Raw genomic sequence first — 24,673 nt, forward strand, 5'->3', positions numbered from 1 at the left:
ATTGATGGTAGAATTTAGATGATGGGTTTATGGGTGTTCACTAAATATTTTATCAAATTTTTTATGCTTTAAAAATGTTATAACAATATTTTTGGAAAAAGTAGGGCACAATTACAGCAATTATTAGGGAAAAATAACACCATTTCCTGGTTTAAATTAAGCTGAAACTCTGTAATAAATCAATTACATTAAAAACAATCAATGTGACCACGCTGATTGAGTTCCTGAAGTAACATTTCCCATTAAATATCATGAAATATACAGGGCATTTTTGAGAATTGACTGATCCTGGTCTGTGGCAGGAAATGTAAAAGATGAACCTGGAATATCTATACCAGATGGCAAGAAAGCTATTAAAAACTACTGGAGTTATATCAAATTTCAAACAGACACCAAATAAAGTCAATTTGAAGAGGCCGCAGTGGCCATAGGTAGACTAATTTGAGCTTTCATATGAATACAGAATTGTAATGGGTTGCAAATCATTAAGTATGTTTGAACTAATGAGTTTATAATTTTAAACTCATTTTTAAATATATAAATAATTTTTAAATATATTATTACCTTTGGAGAATGCAAGAAACCAATTCATTCTCTTCAAAACTGGATAAATAAAGGGAAAGTATCAAGAATTCATCTTGTATTTCCTACATGAAATGTACTGTGTGGTAAGCAAAAAATATTTTGAGGAAATATATTCTTCTAAAATTATCTTAGCTGTAGTAAAAACATAAAGATAGTATGAGAATATCACTTATCAGTGATATGTCACTATTCTTAAACATAAATTATTCCACATGATTTTTTGCAACATTCTGAATGCTCAGATCTATCTTATTTTGGCTCATCTCTAATTTAAGATCAGTCTGACCAGAATACTAAATTTGATATACAGATTTAAAAAAACACTACTATATTTTCTCATATGGCTGACACCATTTGGAAAAAAAAATTGTTCACATTTTTTAATAAGTGAAAACTGTTATTTTCTGCTATGTGAATGTGGCAATAATATAGTGGTAAATAGATCAAATGTATGAATTATAAGGAAAATTAAGTCAACATATAGATTAGATATTAGGATATGTTTTATTTTTCATCCTATTTATATATGTTCAAAATAGTATTAATTACTAGTAGACACACACAATAAAAGTTTTAAAGTCATATAATTTGATTTTTCTAGTGATTGCCTTAAACATATTTTTATATTAAAGTCTAGAATTAATAGTATGTGTTTCTATTGTATCGCATTACTTCCCTATATCACCATCTTGTTTTTATCCTTATTTATTTTACAATAACTCTTTTTTATAATCATTTTTATATTCCTAGATATCTATATATAGATGTCGATATAGATGTCAATATCGATATTGATATAGATATAGGTTTTTTTTTTTTGCTGAGATACATTGCTGATAATTCTCTTTTGACAGGGATTGGCAGTGGTGGTGGACAATTCTTTCTGATTTCTGATACCTAGAATCTGACTGGGGGCTGCATATGAAAGAAAACACAAATAACAATGGCTTAAACAAGATTTAGGGGGCTATTTTTCTTTCAAATAACATGAAGTAAAGTATGGCAGCTCTAGGGTTCCCCTGGAGATTCAGATTTCTTCTATATACCTAGTTTATCAAGCTTAAAATATGATTCTCCTCTTCCCTCTCAAAGGGTTCCTCATGGTCTAAGATAGCTGTTGAAAATGCAGCCATCACATTTGTATTTAAAGCAGGAATGAGGAGTAGGGGAGGAAGCACTGAAAAGAGTGCTTATCAGGTATCTTGTCTCCCAGTAAGTAATTGTCCTCAGTGTCCCATCTATCAGCTTCTCCCTATATCTCCTTGGTCAAAACATAGTCATGTAGCCACGGTTAGCTCTAAAGAAGTCCAGAAAAAAACAGTCTTTTGGCTATGTATACTGCTATACTGAATAAAAATGGAGTTCTGTTTCCAGAGAAAAAGAATAGAATGAATATTAGGGAGGCAACAACATTGGAGTTTTACTTTCTCCAGCTGAGGCAAACTTACTGGTGCTGGCTAGTCCTATTTGTTGTACAAGTTTTCCAAAAGGATGACATGAGATGCCCCAAAACATGAAAAGGAACGAGATGTTTGCATGTGTGTGGTAAGGGAGTCTCAAGTACATTTATAAATACTATGTCTTTGTTCAAGAGGCCAGCCTCTCTGTATTTGCCTTTCTCTACTTAGGAAAATTATTTTATTATTGTTGTTGCTGTAACATAGCCTGAACAAGTATTTTTCCCAGTGAGAAATAACAGGATTAAATCCAGGGAAGCAGTGAGTACACCTGGTCATTAAGCCACAGCATCCATCCGCTTAGCCTCTTTAACACACAAGAGGTTCAGGGCGGTCCTTTCAGATGGCAAGTTCCTAGGGACTGGTAGTTCTCTGCAGAATTCATCCTGAAACTGCGTGTGCTGACCTCATCTGACTGTCCTCCACATGAATGATGCAACTCAGAGCCTCAGGACTGTTCAGATTTCTTATTTTTCTACCTTAAGGAAAAAGTAATATTTAAGTCTTTGGGGGGCATTGTGACAATAAGGGATAAAGCATTTTGTGAAATCTTGTCAGTGGTTTTTATCTTTTTATGTCATAATATTTCTATCTCATAGAAGCATGAAATCAAAGTGTAATTTGGCCTAGAGCAGGGATTGGCAGACTTCTAAGAAGGCCAGATAGTGAGTATTTTTCAGCTTTACAGACTATATAATTCTGTTGCAACTACTCAACTCTGCTGTTGTATTGCTTTGCAAAAGCAGGCATAGAAAATCACAAACAATGAGTGTACCTGTGTTACAATAAAACTTTATTTATGAAAACAGGAAGTGGGCAGATTTGGCCTGCAGGCTGTATTTTGCAGTCTACTGGCTCAGAAAGATGATTTATTTTTAATTTGAGTGATCCATAAATAAAATGTTAGCAGTAAAGGGAAAAGAGTTATTTTTTGGTATTTATTGGTATGTTCACATTCCAAGATTATGAGGAAAAAAGTACCAAAAATACTTTGGGCTTCAAACAACAGAAATTTATTGTCTTGCAGTTCTGGAGGCTATAAATCCAAAATCAAGGTGTTGAAAGGGCCATGCTTTTTCTGACAGCTCTCAGAGAGAATCATTCTTTGCCCCTTCCTAGCTTCAGGTGTTCTCTAACAATCCTTGGAATTCTTTAGTTTGTAGGTACATCACTCCAATCTCTGCCTCCATCATCCCATGGCTCTCTTTCCTGTGTCTCTGTGTCCAAATGTTTCAGTTGTTAAATAAGGAAACCAGTAATATTGATTAAGAGCTGACCCTACTCCAATATGGCACTATCTTGACAAATTACATCTGCAATGACTCTAATTCAAAATAAGATCAGACCCTGAGGCACTGAGGAATAAGATTTCAACATATTTTCTTCAATTTTTTAAATTATTATGGTTATACAATAGTTGTATATCTTTATAGGGTGCACGTGATGTTTTGATACAGGCATACAATGTGAGTTAATCAAATCAGGGTAATTAGGGTATCCTTATTTCAGGCATTTATCATTTCTTTGTGTTAGGAATATTCCAATTCCGCTCTTTTAGTTATTTTAAAGTATACCCTGACTTATTGTTGATTAGTCACTTTCTTATGCTAATATTGTTGATTCTATCTAACTATGTATGTATATTTTTGTACCCATTAATCATTCCAACTTTATCCTCCCTCACTGCTACCCTTCCCAGACTCTGCTAACTGTGATTCTACTCTCTATCTCTATGAGATCAATTGTTTTTAATATTTAGCTCCCACATAAGAATGAGAACACATGAGATTTTTCTTTCTGTGATTGGCTTATTTCACTTAAATAATGTTGTTCAGTTCCATACATGTTGCAAATGGCACTATTTTATTCATTTTTGTGGGTAATATTCCATTGTGTACATGTACCACAGTTTCTTTATCCATTCACCCATTGATGGACACTTACGTTGATTCCATAAATTGGCTATTGTGAACAGTGCTACAATAAACAAGGGAATGCAGATATTCTTTCAATACACTAAATTCCTTTCCTTGAGATATATACCTACCAGCAGTGAGATTGCTGGGTCATATGATAGTTCTGTTTTTAGTTTTTTGAGGAACTTCCATACTGTTCTCCATAGTGGTTGCACTAATTTACATTTCCACCAACAGTGTACGAGAGTTCTATCTCCACGTCTTCACCAGCATTCATTATTGCCTGTCTTTTTGATAAAAACCATTTTAACTGGGGTGAGATGATACCTCGTAGTTTTGATTTGCATTTTGCTGATGACTAATGATGAACTTTTTTTTTCATATAACTGTTGGCCATTTGTATGTCTTTTTTTTTTTTTTTTACATTTCAAAGTATTATGGAGGTACAAAAGCATTGGTTACTTAAATAGCCTTTTCACTGCCCAAGTCAGAGCTACAAGCATGCTCATTCCCCAGACAGAGAGCACCGTACCTGTTAGGTGTGAGTTTGCCCATTCCCTCCTCCCCCCTCCGACATGTTCAACACCTGATGAATGTTGCTTCCATATGTGCAAATAAGTTTTGATTGATTATTATCAATTTAATGATGAATGCATGTGGTGTTTGTTTTTCCATTCTTATGATATTTCACTTAGAAGAAAGGGCTCCAGCTCTATCCAGAATAATACAAGTCTTTGTTCACTGCAGCCATATCAGCACTGGGTGTGCCCCAAGCCCAGTAATACTGTTTCTCTTGCAGACTCCTGGTATTACCACCATGCGTACTTACTTGGGTAAGATATAGGAGAAATCCCTAGATCACCAAGCAAAGTCTCTCACTTTCAGCCCTCACTCTCTGTGCTGGGCTGCTGGTGTTGGGGAAGGAGTGACATGGACACTCCCTCATGGCCACCAGCACCAGGTCACACCTGAAGCCAGCCCAGTCTCATCCAAGCCCATGGTGACTGCTGCCTCTCTACCTTTGGTGTTTATTCAAAGCCCAAGGACTCTTTAGTCAGCCGGTGGTGAATCCTGCCAGGACTGGGTCCTTCCTTTCATGGTACCATGTTTTCTTCTGGTCCAGCGTGGGTCCAGAAATGCCTTCCAGAAACTAAAGGCTGGACTCAGGGGCTTTAGGAGTCTGCTTGGTACTTTATTTTACTGTGGCTGAGCTGGTACTCAAGTTGCAAAACAAAGTCCTCTGAATTCTTCCTGTTCCTTTCCTCAAATGGAAGAAGACTGAGCCTCACTGCCTAGAGTTGGGGGTGTGGGGTGTGTAGGCACTGACTTGGCCACTACTGCTAGTGTCTCACTAGGTCATGTACACCTCAAGTTCACTGGCTCCAAGGCAGCACACCTGCGGGAATTGCCCAAGAATTGCAGCCTTTGTGTCCTGACTGCCTTATGAATTTAGTTCAGGCCTCAGGCTGATTTTTGGCAGCTGGTCGTGGGGCTAGCCAGAAAATGAGTTTTGGGACAGTGGAGTTCTCCCTGGCCAGGCTGATCTAAATGTTCCTTCCATAGGCACTAGCAGATTTCTTCTCTGCACTGTGTTCTCCTGTGTGGGGGGGCCCTAAGTTTCAATTCAAAGCCCCACAGCCACTTCCCTCTCCCTCCTTCCCTCCTCCATGGCACACAGATTCTCTCCCCATGGTGCATGCTGGCACAGAACTGCAAGATGATGGGGAAAGGGTTGTGTAGGCAATGCAAGGTTGTCTTTTCTGCCACGTTTAGTCTCTCTTTGCTTGATATAGTGTAATACCAGGTAATCTGATCGCTCACCTGATTTTTGGTTCTTCCGAAGGTGCTTGTTTGCATGGGTTGTTGTTGAATTTGGTGTTTGTGTGGAGGGACAATGACTGAAGGTGTCTATTTGGCCATCTTGCTTTGCTCTCCCAACACAACATATATGTTTTGAGGGAACACTATTAAACCCATAAATGATATTTTCATTTGGAACCAAGGAAGGACCAAATCCTGTCTTGTCAATCACCATTCCTTACAGTGGTGTGCAAACGATACATACAAAAGTAAATTTAACCCATGGGAAAATGTGAAACATTTAATCTCATTGATCAATCACAAACATAAAGAAATAACATTGAAAAAATAGAGCTTTATAGATGAAGTGAGGAGTCATTCAACCCATTTTACATCAAAAACAATTGCTGGAATCTATTTCTTGTGTCAGGTGGTGAGGCAAGTTAATCAATTCTACGGCATTGTCTGCCTCTGCTAGATGGCCTCCAACACTGGATACAGTAAGAATGATTATCCTTTCATTCACATTGTATCCATTCTTCTCATTTCTTGTGTCTTCTTTCCATTGCCAATCATTTTGTCTATGCATAACCAAATGAACAAAATTTAGCAACTGATGAATATAAAAGTTTTATACTTATACAAACAGTCCAAGTAGTTTTGTTTGAAATCCTAACCCTCTGTCTAGAAGGAAGACCATATTTTTCCAGAATCCCTTCCCTGATATTCCCATGGGCCCTGGGCTTGTTTATATGTGTTACCAGATTATTTCTACCCGCTCTTCTCCCAGAAGTGTGTCAATCTTCCATAATTTCCTTTAAGAGTTTCCAGGAGAGAAGGGTTTTCTTGCAAGTCATTGGAGATGTTCTTTGCCATTCTGCAGTCCTGCTCCACTGGATGTTGCCAGGCTCTCCTCATAGGTTGTTCACTACATTCAGTCTTCTGCCTGCACTGCCTCCTGCTTCTTCTGATCCACTGAGAGTGCTTTTCTTCTTATCTAGCTATTTAAGGAAACAATTCTATCTCTCAGGACAATTTCTTTTGTAGGGTATTCATTACCTTTGGGAGCCTTTGTGACAACATGCTCTCTCTTGTACCTAAGTCACCCTCTTTCAAGAGGCTTTAGATGTTGGCCAGCAGAGGAGGGAGATTTGGGGTGAGGAATGGTCAAGAGGAGACTCACCCTGTACCTGATGGTTCTGTCTAGAGTTTACACTCTACCTCTCAGTCCAGTCTTCTCTGACAGTCTGAGCTGTATTTCAGTATTGCTTCTGGTGTCTTTTTTTTATTATAAACACTTTTAAAAAATTTCTCATGGTTCTCACCTTCTTTTCCCCAACAGCAGCATTCAAATTTGCTTTCCTTAAAGCTCAGTTTCATGAATCTGTGCCTTCAGTTTTCTCACTACAAAATGAGCAAGTTTAACCAAATAATCTCTGAATGAAGAAGCCTGCTAGGAGAGAATAAATATTATTTTAAGAGGCAGATCAACTTTCTAGTCCTGGCTTTGCCCAGAGCAGATACTGTAGCTTAGGTGAGTCCCATAATCTTCTTGGCCTAAACCTCTGCTTTGCTAATTCAGAGGGTAGAATTAAGAGATATCTAAGGTTCCCTAAGTAAATGTAGATTTAGTTTATATTTTGGAACCCTTTCCATATATGTTAATGGTACACTCTTTCTTGGACCCCATTCTGTGTATCCTCTCTTTTATGTTGGCTGGGCGGCTTGGGCTCCCTGGCCACTTTGCAGTAGTATCCTCAGCTACTTAGTCAGCTTCATTGTCCAATTATGGAATTTAGGAAAGTTTCAACACTTAGTGGTATCTAATCATGAATTAACATACACATAAGGGAAGACCAATGAGTAGCCAAATTTTTGGTTTATTAATCAATAGGAATACTAAAACTATCATTAAATGTAACCACAATTTGGTAAATAGTAGGAAGGACAGTTCCTTCCACGAATGTACATTTTGCAATAACATTGGCTTTTGTCCTCTCTCAGTGTGGACCGGAACCAGCACTATGCACAGCTTTCACACTCTGTTGGGTGAATTATTTTTCTGATTCTTGACCTCAGTCAAGGTCTCTCATAGTGAAAGAAACCGAGTCTTAGATCTGCTGAGGCATATGTTAGTGTCACGGTAGTACACAGAGAGAAAGGCAGGCGCAGCTGTGTCGATTCCTCATTGCCTTGAGTTAGAATGTCTTTGTATGTAGGTTCTCTTTTCGATTCTTTAAAGTGTGCTAATGTGAGGCGGGCAGAGTGGAGGGAGTGGAGCTCCAGAGTAGAGCTCAGGGGAGGTGAGTGTGGCCTTTGTTATGAATGTAGAGGCATTTTAATAGTCAGTGTGGAGTTTCTCGACGTATGTTCTCAGAGAGCACACACACCAGGCCAATGGAGGCATTTGGTACCTTGTCTATAACAAAATCACAGAGGTTCAGTTTATGTCACTATACCAGATGTCATGTCTCATCCCATTACTTATTTGAAGAGTTGCTCTACCATCTTTACTTTATCAAAAGTTAAAATATATGCCTCTACATGTTCAGAATTATTTGATTCTTAGATAGTAATATCTATTTATTTTGCTTATTTTACCCTGAATTCTTCCTAAAACAGAAGTAGTTTCACTGTTGCTTTATTTGGTTTTTAAACCACCTGAACAGTTTATTCAATTTTGTTCTTTTCATGAGACAAGCATGGGTCTGTTACCCATATGTTGGCAATATCCTATTGTAGCAGCCTCTGTACTTCCTGGACTCTGGCTAGCCAGTTCTGATGGTTCTCTCCAGAAGATGACTGAAGATTATTTCCTTTTGTTTGTGATAATGCTTCGATAATTGCAGTTATAAATGAAAGGGCAGAACAAATCCCTTTTCAACTGGAAATGCACAGATGTTATTACCTTCTGCTCAATCAAATTCTACCTTGCTTCCAGTGCTTTTCACACCGAGTCATATAAATGAAGCTGCATGGTTCTGTGCCTTATTTTCACTCTCCTTTTGATCTCTCTTACTTAAGGCGGATGCTATAACTTAGGGCAATCATGTCCTCTTAGGAAGCAAGATGCAAAGCTGGTGACAGACACAGTCACACATCTAAAGGCAGACCACATCATGGTTGGAATGTCAAACCTAGATGGCTTAGTAGCCTGAAAAGAAATTTTGTTCCTGTGCAGGCTGAGAGCAATTTTTGATCAAGTCCTACTCCTCAACATGATTGCTTAAAAGAGCAGCGCCCTGGGTTAGAACATTAATTGCTGAAAGGGATTCCAAAAAAGACTTGAGGAGATGGAAATAAAAAAATCCTGAAGTTAAACACTTATGGCTTTGGCTGATTTATTAAACATCTCTATGGCAAATTTTCTTGTGCTATGGAAAACATATTGACCTGCTTACTCTAAAGACAACAGTGTGGGAAATCAATTATTGTAAAAGTCTTTAAAAATATAAAACTAACTTTTTTATGGAAAGAAATCATGCCAAGCCCCCAGATTTAACTAGCCACCATTTAAAACCTGCAGATTTCATATTTCTAATGGTTCTGTCAGCCCTCATTTTAGATTGACAAATCTCTCCATGGAGTTTCTCATGAAGTTTGCTGTCTTCAAACGGACAAAAAAAAAAAAAAAAAAAAAAATTCAGTATCTTTGCATTCCAGATTCCTACAGTCCTTGTGCCAGGTGAAATGGTTGAGTCTATGGGGAAAAGAAAACTTCTTGAAATAAAGAACATCCATCTAGCCTCCAATATTCAACTATTTTTATAGGCAATGTATTTTGTCTGATTAGATTTTTAATTATAACCTCCAAAATGTCCCCTTACACTGTTTATAAATATAAACTGCTATAAATATTTTTTTAAAAGAAAAGAAATAAGTAGTCAATATAGCCAGCAGGCAATTATTGAGAGTTTATTATCTTATCAGTTTTCTAGTAGGTACATATCATGTAGACACAAACACACATATGAATCATCTGACAAGTGTATTCAATTTTATTTTTTATCATATATATTATATATGTTACATATAATATATCCTTATATATACATAATAGGGGTATGTTAAGTGAATTTAAAATTAAATTGTAAATAATTTTCCAAAAGCATTTTCTCTTCTGTGCACTGTAATATTGTATAATAGCATCCACTTATAGATTACAAGCAAATAGTTCAGTCTTCTGATGTCAGAACATTACTTCTTCATTCATTTAATAGTGTGTTTGTTTTTACTGAGCATCTCTTATGTATGTATTAGGAGCCATTGAAGGTATGGGGAAAACAGAAAAGAAAGACATGTTCTAAGTCTTAAAGCTCATTGGGAAGTCAGAAACACGTACAAACATCCATGAATAAAGGAGATACATCATTTATGTGTCATCAAGGCAGCACACTGAGGGCACATTTAAGAGGTTACTTAATTCTAATAATTCATGAATAGGGAATTCAGGCAAGTCTCCCTATTCAATCCTTGGGGTTCTTATGGGTCAGACATATGACAAAGGGCACTATCAGCCCTCCATAGGCATTCAATCATAAAAAAGATTTGATCCAATCCATTATGAAGAGAAACAAGCTCTGGGGCTGAAAGCTAGGCTAACCATGCTGATAAAAATCAACAATACTGAATCTCATATTATAGGAGAAACTGAAGGCATAATATTTAGAAATATAGATATTTCCTATTTAGTGCATATCTAAGGGAAATGAAATAGCAGAGCACCAATGTACTGATACTGATAACATTTGCCATTGAGGTTGCGTGTATGATTCAAACTGAATTGTCCAGTTTATGTTTTTCTGATTATTAGATGTAGAATCAAGAAGTTTATTTGGATGTTAACTTTTTTTTAATTGGATAAATGTTCAGTGAGTTGACTTAGACCCACTTCCCTCTCCCTTTTTAACATCCTGTACATTGTTACTTTTTGTGTAAAATTATCAGTCAATGAACCTGTAATTACTTAAACTTTACTTTAAAATATAGGGGGAAGGGGGACGGGGGGAGGGGATGGGTGTATACCTACAGGATAAGTGCAATGCGCACTCTCTGGGGAATGGACACACTTGAAGCTCTGACTCGGGGGGATAGGTGGGACATGGGCAATATATAACCTGAACTTTTGTACCCCCATAATAAGCTGAAATAAATAATATAAAATAAATAAATAAATAAAAATCCTTAACTGAAAAAAAGTATTTATCAAGAGTATTTTTAAGGAAGTGGTTGTTTCCTTCCAAATACGTGCTGAAAAATACCTGCTACGCAACTCTTATTTCTCTAGCATTAGCTGATGAAAGTCTTTATTGGGTCCTGAGACTGTTGCATCTCTGGACATGTTATTGGGCTGCTGTTTCTGCACCTATATCCTTCAGACACTATTGCAATGCGAGAGCCTAGTCTTTTAAGTGGAAAGAATTTCTTCTTATTGGGATCCAAGGTGAACACAGATTTGCCTGATGAATCAAAAGTTGCCATAATCTCAATATGAACAACACCACAGGAATGTAAGCTCTGGATATCAGGGACCGTGACTGTTTTGCTCATGACTGTATTCTCAGTGCCCAAAACATTGCCCAAGTCCTAGCAGGTGCTTCACTAGTATTTGTTTATAACTGAAGGTCAAATATTCCCAGTACTGAATAAGTCTAGGATGATATTTTTTAACTCTTTGACACCCAGGATCAGACAAATTGTAGTTAACATGGGTTTGATTCTCGTGCATATTTGGTGCTCATGAACACATATTTGTGCAGGATAAAATGAGTGGCACAATGAGGCATGGCATAAAATAATTCTTGCTTTATGTTGCTGAAATGTTAGTATGGAAGGTAAACTATGAATACAAAGACAAAAGTAGGGCAAGTCAAGGAAGTGATGAGTGGTGTTTTATACAGAGTGTGTAAGAAAGGATTCTAGCAGACACTGAACTTAAAGAGAGATTGGTATTAAGTGAAGAATTAATGTGTGATAACATGGGAAAAGATCGCATTAGGTAGAGGCACCAGTTTGTGCAAGGCACCTGAAGCAAGAATATGGTTGGCAAGTTCACAGAACAACAAATAGCCTAGTGTGGTTGGAACAAAGAGAGCTTAAAGAGGAGAGTCAAGAGATGACTTCCGAAAGTAAGTCAAGGTGAGATTATGCAGCACTATTTGGTGATGGCAAAATATTTCAATTTTATTCTGGCATTAGAAAATTTTGAACATGGAAGTGATACAATTTTTTTATATGTAAGAACATCATAGCTGTATAGAGACAAAAATATTGGTAGTAGATGAATGTGAGGAAAATATTTGGGGCACAATTGTAAGTGCTAAAGTGAGCCCTACATCTGAATTCAAAGATAAAGTGAGGCTCCATGCATTAGAATGAAGTATGAATTGGAATTTAGAAGATGTTTCAATTTACCTCAGGCACCTATAGGTCTCCTGGTAATCAAAAAGGCATGGCTATCTGTAGCTCTGTGTTCTTAATCACCTGAACTTGAATTTTTTCTTGTGTATTGCAGTAACTTCTCTACTATAGCCAATGGCTTCTAAAGAATTCTTAAGTCGAACCTTCTGTGACTCCAGTAGTTGGAAACGAAAGGGAAATTTTCTCTTCTGATGCCGAGAACAGCTGCTGCTGTCAGGATATAGGTATACGAATGGTCCAACTGATAACTTTGCTACTACTCTGAACTTTCAATTAGATATTGCACCAGCTATGATTGGAATCACTGCCGTAACATGAGTTACCTAGGTAAAGATTAATGAGCTGCCAGGAGAGTTGATCCTCAGGGATATCCTTAATCTTATTTTCCTGACTCAATCTATACAGACCTCTCCCATAATGGAATTAAAATCATTAAATAACACATACCAGGAAAAATAAAGAAACACACACTGCAAATGCAGATTTTCAACAAAAAGAAATATGAGTGTCAAGTGTTTTGGCTTCTTTCCCAGCTCAGTAGTGATTAGTGAAGTCATGTGTAGAAAATATTTGCAGCGTGCAAAATTTCTGAAGCTGTGGCTAAATCAAAAATGAATGCAAACAATGTGTGGTTTGCAAAGCTTTAATTAGTTCAACCAGAAGTATGACTATTTGCATTGATATGACCAGACTTCTGTATGAATATGTTCAAATTGTGATAGACCAGAACAGTCCTGTTAAATCATTAAAGTATCCAAGTCTATAGTAGTTAGAAAAATGGAGGCTTAATGTTAGAATTTTGGCATTTAATCATTCGATTTCATAACTTTCTTTGTACAAAGCCATTTTCTAGGTAATACAGGGAATATTTATCTGTTGATTTTGTGTATTGTGGTATTTCTTTGTAATACATCACAATTGATGTTACAGGAGACATTGCGCTGAGTCAATCCTGCTAACATTCAAAGCTATTCTTATGCAACATATTTAATTTGACACAATCTTTCCAAATAATCTTGTATTCTTATCAGCTCCTACCACCAGAAGAGGAAGAGAATACTACTTTAGAAAGGTCATCTCTAAGGCAAGATGCATATGAAAGACATATGTAAGTGATATAGAAGAATACTTGGATGAATAAAAACATATGCTAAAAATATATGGTGTTATGAATATTTCACAAAATAAAGTTTAATACAATTATAACAATTCTAACATAATTTTTTATTTAATTAACAAGGTATTTCAATTGTTCATATATAAGAATAAATGTTCTGTCATTGGAAGAATACTAGAAGAAAGAAAAAAGTAAAAAAAAGAATAAATGAACAAGAAGAGCCTCCCAAAATGTGGAGAAATAAGAATAATCCGTGGGGCTATCCGTGGGGCTTTCTAAGAATTACATATATTAAACCTACTATGATTAAAAGATGTCAACAAATCATTGCAACAAAACAGCAGGAAAATAATCCTTGCAATGCAAAAAGTTATAATAGGATAAATGTGTCTCCCAAATCAGTAAAGAAACAATTAGACAAAGATTAATTAACCTATTACAAAAATATAATCAAAACTTTACCTCCATAACTTAAAGATCGAATTTCAGATGTATTAAGCATTAAATGTGTAAAAATTAACTTATTGAAAATAAAAATATAGGAAAATATGTATTATAAGTGCAATTTCCCTGAAGGCTATTCACTGCTAATTAATCTATAAATTTAATGCAATTTGATCAATTAACCAGGAGAATTCTCTTTTGAGAACTTCAGAAAAAATGATTCAAAACATATGTGGAAAAAACAAGGTCTGTAAATACCTAAGACAATTTGAAAATAAAGAGTTATGGGATGGGAAAAAATGCTTGCCCTTCTAGACATTAAAAGGCAGGACTGATTCAACTACGTAGTATCAACACATGTGTTGACAAACGGACCTGTCTAATAAAGTAGAAAGGCTAGAAAAGTATACCATAGCATTACAAACCAGTGCAGAGAAAATTGACTACATATTAATTGCTGATAGTGTAAGAAAAATTAGTTCATGATCTGAAGAAAGATAAAAATTGGATTTCTACATCATACAATATATTGAAATAACCTTTAAAGGTATTAAAGTTCTAAATATAAAAGTAATGGTACTAGAAAAAACAGAAATGTAAAAATATATCTTTTTGACATTGGGGGCAGGAGAGGATTTCTTTAGAGCCCAAAGTGTAAGATATAATGAGAAAGATTGGTGGATTTTACAGCATCAAAAATAAAAGTGTCTGTTCCATGAATGACACTACACACAGCATCAGCAAAGAAGATGACACATGAGAAGAAGACGTTTGTAACATATACACAATAAATCACCACCTAAAATAGGTAAGATTTTCTGTAAATTAGCAAGAAAAACAGGATGCTCAATGGAAAAATTGAGTTAAGGGTAAAATTAGACAATTCATAGAATATAAACTCATTCAACTAAGAAGAATAGGGAGAAATGGTTAATTTTATAGTAATTAGAGGTATATAAATCAAATGACAATAAAATACCACTTAATATCCAGCAGTATGGCAAAAATTTAGAAAGTTGCATGTTATGAAATGTTGGTGAGGATGTGGAGAAAAAAAGAGAATAGATTGTAACTGGGCAGCAATTCTCAAAAGCAATCTGAAGTGCAGAGTGAAATTGTGTGCATAATTATATATTTCATGGCCTTGGGTAATATACCTGACATGTATGTAATCCTTTCCTGAATAATGTAACCTAGAGAGAAATTCCTGCATAGATTCATGTGGAAATATAAAATCATGTTTATCAAAATGATTTTTTAAAATGGTAACAAAGTATTGGAAACAATCTATCAACCAACCACAAAGAATATAGATAAGAAAAGAGTTGCTGTCCTACTAGGATATCCTCCAGAATCTGACCCTGCGTTCGACAAGGAAAGGAAGTGGGGAGGTAAATCAGGAAGGAAAGCAGCCAATATTTGCTAAGCCAGCTACTAGAGTGGGCAAATGAAGCCTAATCCCACAGACAGGCTCTGAAAATTGTGGAAACCCCACACCCCAGGATCATTCCAGCCAAGGGTGAAGGAACAAAGGCATTTATACTCCCACACCCAGCAGCAATTGTTAAGAGCTGCCCGGTGGATATTATCTCCAGGTACTCTGGCATGCCATGCACTTCAGCAAAGCAAATTCCTGCAGGCCAAGGGCAAACCACTGACCAAACTGGCAAGTGCTGATCATTGGAAATCAATCTGGTAAACACAAAAATAGTAAGGAAGTCTGAGGGGCTGGGCGGAACACCAACAGCGTCTGCTCTAACGATCTATGCATGAGATTTTATACTACACTGCAACTACTTACATTTGCTCACGGCATCATGAATAGATTTCAAATTCAAGGCCTAATGAAAAATTAAGAAAAATAATAAAGTTTAAATAAAACACATATATAAAATAAAATGCCATATGTTTTTTAGCTGCACATACAAAATACATATAAAGGAAGAAAAGAGGGGCCTTGTATGGTTTTATAAAGTTGATAGTCATACAGTGAGGAATACAATCAACATATGTCTGGGATTTTAGAAAAAAAAACAAAATTCTCTGTATGTCAAATAAAAGTAAAATATAAATGACAAAATAAGAAAATATCATAAATGTATTATAATAAGATTTAATGAAATTAACTTATTGAAGACATTGATGGATTACAAAAAAATGAAAGAATCCAATTTTAAAAAGGGCCAAAGTCATAAACAAATAATTTGTAACATAAAAAATCATGAACATATTTATAAAAGATGCCAAGCATGAAACTTGTGCATCTCATTAATAATTAAAGTAAAAAAATAAAACCCAAAAAGCAATGAGATTCTCTTCTTTCTACTTCTCAAATTAGCAAATGTTTTGGCAGTCAATACTCATTGTTTCTAAAGGTGTGATCAAATAGAGCCATTGCCAGTAAGAAGATAATTTGATTCAACCTTTCTAGAAAAACAGACAGTATTTATTTAAAAAGCACTCACCACTTTACCCAGTAATTTTACTTCTAGGAGTTTAATACAAGGACAAAATCAAGATAAAGAAAAATAATCTTATAAAACGGTGTTTTTGACAGTATTATTTTTAATAGAAAAAAGGGAGACAAGAAATTAATTGAACATCAAATCATCAGAGGATGGTGAGATAAACTTTGTTGCATATAGATGTTGCTAGTTCTTCATTATGTGGGGTGTAGGAGTAGAATTGGATAAAGACCCTCTTCTACCTCACCCAATCTTGCCTTCTGTGCAGATAATTTTGGCAGTCATTAATTGATAAGTTGTTTATCAATTTTCTACCAAACACCAGGTTCTACTTTAGTCATCGTGATACAGAAATGATCCAAAGAGATACAGTCACTATTCTTAGGAAACTTACATTAGTGTGTGTGAGAGGAGACAGGTGTGTATCAACTGCACAAACACACTGACATGATTATTTCTTATGATGATTCATATCATGAGGAAAATAACAGACGATGTGACAAAGGATCAGCATGGGGTGAGGGTCAGCTCCTGCTCAGACTGGGGCTCAAGGAAGCCTCCCTGAGACAACTTGGAGCAAGAACCTGATGATGATGTGTCGTTCTTCACTCCACATTCATTCAAAGCAGCTTACGGTCAAATTAATGTTTACATAACTAGCAAAAAGATAATTTTCCCACTACAGCTTCAGAATATTCTATTTCATATTTACAAGTGGTGTGAATTTGTCACATTAAACAATGAAAATAATGTTTTCTTCAGAAAGTCATTTGGGAGCAACTTTTCTGTCTTCCAAAATAATCCACTGAGTTTGAGGTGTGAGTAAATGAGTCAAACTCTTAACTCTGTCTGTGATTAGTTGCCTGACCTCATGCAGATGTCTAAACTCTCTGTCTCCTGGTTTCTTTTCTATGCGATGGAGATATACTGTAATACCTTCTCTGTGGTTGGCAGAATAGCACTCCGCAGAGATGTCCGTGTCCTAATCCTTGGAACCCGAGGATATGTTATGATACATTGCAAAAGGGAATTAAGGTTGCAGATGGAATTAAGGTTGTTAACCACCCTTAAAATGGGAAGAGTATCCTGGACTATGCAGGTGAGCCCAATGTCCACATGGGTCCTTAAACTTAGGGAGGCAGAAGGGAGGAGATGTGACAATGGAAGCAAGATGGAAGTGATGCAAGATGACAACTCAACCCACCATCTCTGGCTTTGAAAATGGAAGTGTGTCATGATGCAAGGAATGCAAGCAGCCTCTAGAAGCCAGAAAAGGTAAGGAGACAGATTCCCACCTACGGCCTCCAGCAAGGAAATAGCCCCGGTGACACCTTGATTTTAGCCCGTTGAAACCTGCCTCAGACTTCTGAACTCCAGAACTGTAGGATAATAAATTTATGTTGTTTTGTGACATTAAATTTGTCATAATTTGTTACAGTGGCTGTAGAAAACTAACGCACTATCTAACCGCATGGTTTTTGTGAAGGCCAAATTAGATAATTTATTGGAATGTATTGACAAAGTATCTTAGAACTATTTTAATGTTAAACATGTAATGATTATATTAGGGAGAACAATAGTAAGTTGCAAATGTGTATCACATAGCATTTAAGGAGAGTGGATGAATGAAGTGTGTCCACACTGTCCGTCTATCTATCTAGGGAATTTCCTAAGGTAGACTCCATGGATCTTTCCATGTGAAGTACTGCTATAGTCAACATTGTGCATAGAACCCACTCACACCTACAATAGTCATCTCATTTTAGCAGCATACATTCTTGCAATGAGAATTTGGTTCCAGTATTTGAAGTGAGGAAAATCAATGATAAAAGACTTTCATTCACAGTTTGCTTTGGTAATACAGTAAGAGAGGGATTTTTTTAACCTCTTGCTTTAGTTCCTTTCTGGATATGGTACATGGAACTTATTTAGCCACAAGCCAGAGTATGAAAGCAACACAGTTACTAGCAGAGTAGAGTAATAGGAAAAACCTGAGAACACAGTCTTACTGCTAAGCAAAAGAATCAACCAACTCTAACATCAACCAACTACCAATAATGTCATCCAGTAAATGTCTTTACTGTTTGAGCCAGTTTGCATCTAAAAGCGTCCTTTCTGGTATTACTGCCAAGACCAGCTGGCTTTGGTGATTGTCCAAAGAGTTACTGTCTACATATTTCCTCTGACTACAAATCTGCTGTCCATCAACCACATCTTGCATCCCATTTAGCCAATGTTTACAGCTTTTACCACACAGGAGGCAAGTGTGGCCTATGATTTGGAGAAACCACATGAGATGCCCTTAATGTCGCTTGCAGGCTAGTTGTTTACTGGATGGTTTCATTGGTGGATTGATGAATTTTAAAATGCTATGTCAACTGAGAAACTCTTTCAAGATAAACTAAAGAAAGGATACATATGGACACAATAGCACATTTGTAGTGGCATTTCAAAGAGCATTCTACTGTGATGGGGAATATGACTCCTTTTTTAATATACCATATGGATTTTCAATACCATGTATTTTTAGACCCAGTTATATCACTATGTTTTTTATGTCCAGTGCAAATTCAGTACTGATTTTCCTGTTTAGATCCACACTTCGTAACCAACAACTTTAGCAGTGCTAGCCACCTCGGACAGCTGAACAGAGTCATATACAAAAAGAAAAGATAAAGACACCAAAAAAACAAACAAACAAACAAAAAAAAAAAAATAAAAACAAAAACACACCTAGCAAGAAAGAAAAAAGTAGGATGAGAAAAAGCGTTCAGATTTCGTACAAAGATAAAATTCCTGTTGAAAGCAGTCAGATGTATTTTTTGACCTTAAGTAAAGATACAAATACAGAGGAGGTGAGATAGGAATGGAGTAAAAGTTTGGCATTCTGCCCTCGCTGAGCCGAGGCTTTGGACAATTCATTCACTATCTCTGGGTCTTGATTTCTTTATGTAAGTGATGTGAGTGATACTCAAACCTAATACACTCTGGTTTTTTAATCATGTGTTACGAGTCCTCTTAGCCTGCACTCTCTGTGGCCAAACCCCAAGCAGCCTAGCCTCCCTCTAGCAAGCGCAGTGTGGCAGTGTGCATGTATACTGCACTGCTCCAACTCAGGCAAACATGGGGGTATGCGGCTGGTAGAGCCATGTTCAGGGTTGTGCTTGACATGACCATCCATTTGAGCAGAAATTGCTGAAACGGATTCTTCAGTTTGAATTTTATGGATTTTGTGACTGTGATTGACAGTATTTCATGGTATGCAGAGGAATTTGACACTCTACAGTCTCTAGATTGGGCCAGATCCCATGAATTACATGAGAACTATTCTTTCAAATGCCTTTTACTTAAAGTTATATGGCCAACCAGCTCTCAGAGAGATTGGCTAGTTTATCTTTTGTTTTCATTTATTAAAGTTTCTCTCAAGGTATAGCTTTCTCATGGCAACACACTGCCTTTAAAAGGAGATTCAGGACAATTGAATGCATGGGCTTAATTGGGCCTCACTCCAATGCCTGTGTGTCAGCACCTCGAAGCTTTATCCTGAGTGCGGCATGAAGCTTGCCTCTGGGCTACCTGCCCTGGAGTCAGCAGCAGAGAGGAAAGGCTGCCAACAGCCATTCAGATGGTTTCACATGCTTTAGTGACAGCTAAATGTTTTCCAAGAATGTGAGATTGCTCTTCTTGGTTGCCTCATCAGTTTATCATAAAGATGTTTAGCATAACTTCCTTGAGCTCACAGTGCCCAAAAATAAATACTGGCTCTGCCATTTATGAGATGAGCAACTTCAGGAAAATTACCTCATCTCTCAGTTTTCCTATCTTTAAGACTGCAGTAATAATAGCACCTGCTTTATAGGATTCTTGTGAGAATAAAGTAAGATAAGCCTAATGTAATGCTAGGTTTAAGGCCTAGAATATATAATTAGCCTGGAATAAATGTTAACTTCTATTATCACATATTTAGGTGACATGTGAGTGATTAATTTTTAATATGAGGATAAAATGCCCTCGTGTGTTTGAGAGACAAAATATGTGACATTTCCATAGATGAAGGAACCAGAATCAAAGAATATCTGCTGCACCAAGCCTAAATTGACAAACTGATGAGTGCTTTAAATAAGAGATACTAATGTTACATTTTATACCAGATTTTGTACAATTTTAGAGTGCAAAAATGTAAAGTTCAAGCATTTCAACTTGAGATCTATTGCCTAACGGGCTTTATAAATAATATTCTTCAAGAGACAATAATAAGAATAAAAGTTTTAGCCTTCAGGGGATACTTACTAAGGTATAGATTTATACCTTATCCCAAGAAGAGCAGCACAGTCCCTGCATGGCAGGAACTCACTCACATCTGAGAAAGCGGCGTCAAATACATGGCAACACAGGGAGTGCTGGATAGAATGAGGATAAATATCCCAGCGACTCAGGGAGGGAACGATTAACTCTTTCTAGGAAGTAGAGGAGGAAGTCCTGAGAATGCTATAGGAAGTGCATAACATCTGCCCAGAGTCAAGGACACACAAGGGACACAAAAAAGAAACTTTAACAAATTGCATGGGAAAAGGACATTAAACTTGCATCAGATTCATGGCCTGCATTCCTGCTTCCCATTGGATGGCCCTGATGTAGGAAAACCCTGAATTAGGCAGAGGGTGTTCTCTCTCCAAGGGTTTCTGCTCCAAGAACATGAGGACATCCTTTCTTAATCAAAACAGTCCTGACTCAGTTCAGATTCTGTTCATGAATTCCTCTAATGAAATTTCTTAGGCTATTTCCTGGGAGATTTAATTGAACTAAATCTCTTAAAATGCAAACACATTTATGCAAGGGTATTTTCCTACACATGTTAGTGCTTGTGCATGTTGACTCTGGAGTCACGCTGTCTGACCTAGGGCTTTTAGGCAAGTTACTTGTCTCTGTTTCAGTCCTTCATTTGTAAAATACAGAAAAGACAGTATGTGCCCCTTGGGGTTGAGCAAGGATTAAAAGTGTAATTCACTGAAAGCAGAATGCCTGGCACATAGTAAATGCTCAATAGTCATATTACCATCTTTCATACAATTTCATGTCATTGAATTTATTCTTTGAGAATAGGGAAAAGGACAAGGAAGAGTAAACTTATTTCACAGTGTTGTATAAGGCCAGCCTGGGAAGAGTGCTTTTTTTCCATGAAAAATGACGATAATGAGGACAACAATTTTGACAGTTATTTTAAAATTATTGTTGCTGTATTATATATTTATTTAAGATAAGGAATTTTTGTCACATAATAATTCATTGTGAGTGTGGCAACAAGTGGATCAGAGCATCTATCCAATGCATAATATTGCATAACAAATCCTTTAAGTTACCAGATAAGGGTCTTTTTATTCCAATTTCTGTATTTCCACATTTGCTTATCTTTGTATTGTCTCAGCATATTTACACCATCGTTTGACCTCTTAGTGTCAGAATGACCTTATTGGTGTTCTAGGCCTTGTGTGGGCAAGAGACAGAGCAACAGTCCTCATCTCTGGAGCTCCCAGCCACCACTCTGCCTTTGCTATATAGGTATAGTACAACTATCTGGGCCTTCCATGCAGAATGCTTCAGTATTTCAAAATAATAGTAGACCTTTCTTTCAACCTAAACCACTCCCAGATATGCAGTCTTAGTCCGCCAAATGTCATCTCTTCTGAACAGGTCAGCCTGCAGCTGAAAGATCTCAAGAGCTGTTGCATCCTGGAGTGGCATGACATTTGTGGTCACTGCAGTTAAATAGAATTCTCAGCTGCTGTGATTGAAAACTCAGTTATTGACTCGAGCAATCCTGGCTTGACATAAATATTAGCAATTTACACTAACAAGGCTAATGGGTTTAGTGTATCTGAGCTAATTCTCAAGCACTGGAGCAATATTGTAAAACAAGTCAGAAATATGCTTCTAAATATAATTAAAAAGACCTTTAATCATTGTCCTTGTAATTATAGAAATATGTAATAAAAATGTATATTATTATAAAACTGATTTAAATAATCTTATAATTATAAAATTGTGAAACAAACCTAACAAATTGCCTTTCAAGGTCAATATTTTCTCTTTTCTTTGTAATTCTGTACTTATTCCATTGCTTAATATATTTTTTCAACTTTCTATTTGGTAACACTTTTATAGCCATTTTCTAGATTTATTTATAACAATTTTACAGATATACATTGGCCAAAAATTAAATTTTATTGTTCACCTGTATTCTTTCATTTAGCCATTCATTTGTTCTCTTATTCAACAGATCTTGATGCAGTCTTCTACAAGTCAGGCCCAAATTTAGCACTGGGATTATAGAAATCAAGATAGAGATGTTTCTTTCCTCATAGTGGGATAGGCTAATAAGAGTATTGAAAGAGTTTATTTCTAAAATAAGTCCACTTAAAGGACAATGTGCTACAATTGAGAATATTCAGAATAATTCACCTCTGATACTAAATCTGATTCCACAGATGCAATTCCAGGGAGTTGTCCTAGTTAGGAATACTCAAATATACCCTCCCAGGGTGACAATTTTGAATTTAGTAGGTAAAGTCTGGAATTTTTGCTCAAAACAGATACTATTTCTCTATAGCTGTACTTAACTTTCATATATTCATTACTTATACTGAGGAACATGCTTGAAAGCTCAAATGATCTTTACCCAACCCTTGAGGTACAAAGCTAATACGTCACATCTCCATTTATGTGGTAGCACAAATTAAGGGACTTAGTGCAAAGAACAAAAAAATGGCAATGATGAAACCAAAATGACAGCCTAAATGTCTACCTGCAAATTATGTCTGGCTTTTACAACAGAAACCCCAGGTATTCGTGAATGAAATTCTACTTGAATTCTTTGAAAATTTGGAGACCACAATAGTTATCCTTATTATAAAAATATCAGGTTATCTGTATAACCATACAGATCCCCATGCATTCATTATATGATATCATAGATATGTAATATTATATCAGCTTTATTGCTTCAAAAATGGAAACTAAGACTAATATTTACTAAAAATTAATGTTGTTTATGTAGTTAAGAACCAACAGCAGTAGGTGATAGTAACTGCAGTAGCACAAGTTAAGGGACTTAGTGCAAAAGATTAAAAAAAGACAATGATGAAATCAAAAAGACAGCCTTAACTTCTACAAGCAAATTATGTCTGGTTCTTAAGTAATTGCTAATATTACTTAAGAACCAGACGTAACATTAATTAATGTAGGTAGACTAATTGCTAATATTTGGGGAAGAATTCAAGTTTAACATTCCAAATAGGATATTCCAACACTTAGAACACCCACTAAATGAGAGCTTCTTGTATTTGAATGTGCTTGTGAATCATGGGGCATGGAGGACAAGGGGATGGATCTCATGAAAATGAAGATTATTATTCTGAGGGTGAGCTATTGACTGTGAGCTCAAAACCCGCCCTTCTATACTCTGTGTGTTGATGATGAGGCAAGGGCTCTGCAATTTGCATTTCTGCTTTACTACATTGGTCTCTGTGAGGCTCTGCCAATAGGGCACGAGATGAAGATGGCAAGGATGAAAGAAGAAGAGATCTGTTCCTTCCTGTTTGTTTCCTCTGGGCTTCCTGCCTGCTTCATGTTCCTGTGAATGTCATTTTATTAACAACAATACCATTTCATATTGGCAGTAGCATTTCCTTCCTATAGCAGCTGTTGAATCCAGTTTGGATTTTCCAACATACGTTGAACCTGCCTCCTTGTATTCCCACCCGACCCCACCACAAAAAGCCGGCACCAGTTTGCCAGCTGCTTCTCCTCAAGGGTATAGGTCTCAGCCCAGTGGGGCTCCTCCTCCAAGTTCAGGGTATTCCAGTATCCGCTACTAACATCCCTTTTCTCTCGGCCTGGATTTAACTTCATGGAGTCTCTCCATGCTCGATAATATATAATAATCTCAACCAGCCCTAGGAGTGGGAGCTGCTTCTTACTGTTGTTGCATCCACAATACCTTAGTGTTTCCTTTTTGCCTTTTAAAAATTATCTATTTAGCAACCTTAATTCTACATAATTCTTAATATTAAATTCTGTTTGTTAAAATGATAGGTGTGTCTTTTGTCTCCTGAGTGGACTTTGATCTATGGAGTAAGTCTGAATGGGCCTTGATATTCTGCATGTCTAACAAGCTCCCAGGTGATGCTGATTTTGTTGGTCCATGTGGCACAATTTGCTGAAGCATTGTGGCAGGGAGACCTGTAAAAATGTTTTTAGTATATGGTATTTCCATATAAATCAAATGGTAACTATAAACACTGAACATTTATATTAGTAAATGAAGAGATTAAAGACCTTTGTAAATACTAATGAATGTTCTGAATGAAGTAGCTACTTCCACTACAGATGCCCTGGGATGAGAACAGTATGGGCACATTGGGGAACATCTTCAGATTGTGAAAGAAGAAGAATCTATCCCAACTAAGAACA

This window comes from Eulemur rufifrons, chromosome 15 (genome assembly GCF_041146395.1).
Source record: "Eulemur rufifrons isolate Redbay chromosome 15, OSU_ERuf_1, whole genome shotgun sequence".
NCBI lineage: Eukaryota > Metazoa > Chordata > Mammalia > Primates > Lemuridae > Eulemur > Eulemur rufifrons.